This window comes from Triticum aestivum, chromosome 7A (assembly GCF_018294505.1).
Source record: "Triticum aestivum cultivar Chinese Spring chromosome 7A, IWGSC CS RefSeq v2.1, whole genome shotgun sequence".
Taxonomy (NCBI): domain Eukaryota; kingdom Viridiplantae; phylum Streptophyta; class Magnoliopsida; order Poales; family Poaceae; genus Triticum; species Triticum aestivum.
Window position 1 is genome coordinate 663,414,415 of NC_057812.1, and position 904 is coordinate 663,415,318.

Genomic DNA, 904 nt, shown 5'->3' on the forward strand with positions numbered 1-904 from the left:
CATGGGCCACCTGCCTAGTGATCTATTCTGGTATCAGACGCAATACTTATTCCCATTGCTCTGAATCCCTTTCACACTTTGTTTCAGGCACCGAACGATTGCCTACCCGCTCAAAACTTCTCATGATACCTTCTTACTTTTCTCTCGATATTTTTGTAAGTTTCAATTCGAGAGTTACTTTCGCCACCTTCCTCGATGTTATCGACCAGATAGTATACCTGGTAGAGGGCAGTTCTCCCAGAATGTCCACCCTTTATTCTTTAGTAAGTACGACGGAGTCCTGTAGAAAGGACACCGACTTCATCGTGATGACTGAAGCACAGGAATGAACCTCTTCGAGAAGAGCAACCAACACCAAGAAGACCCGTTAGAAATTCGTAACCAAATTCCTTCCCCCTTGCTCCCCTCTTAAATCTCGGGACGAGATTTCTTGTAGTGGAGGAGAATTGTGACGCCCGGATAATTAAGCTACAGTAACCCTCTCCTAATGATGCCATGTCACCGCTATCACTATAGTTAATCTCGCGATGGTTCAAAAGCGATCCAAATTTAAAATAAAGACAAATAACAAAAGCTTTTCACATGTCAAAACTAAAATGTTCTAAATGTGACAAATAAATCATATGTAATATTGGTGGTGAAACCACACTTTTATAAAGCGTTTAAATGCACTATAGTAAATAAATAGTAATAAAACAATTATTCAAATGCTTTAAAATAATAAACAATTTTAAAACTATTTTTATTTCAATGCTAAACGGTTTGTGGCAGTGGCATAAATTGTAACACTATTTTAGGTGCCACTTTTGTATTTTTGGAAACTAAAATAAAACAAATAAGAACTAAAAGAATAAATAAAAGAAAAGCAGAGTATGACTGTAAATAAAAAAGAAAAAAAGAAAAG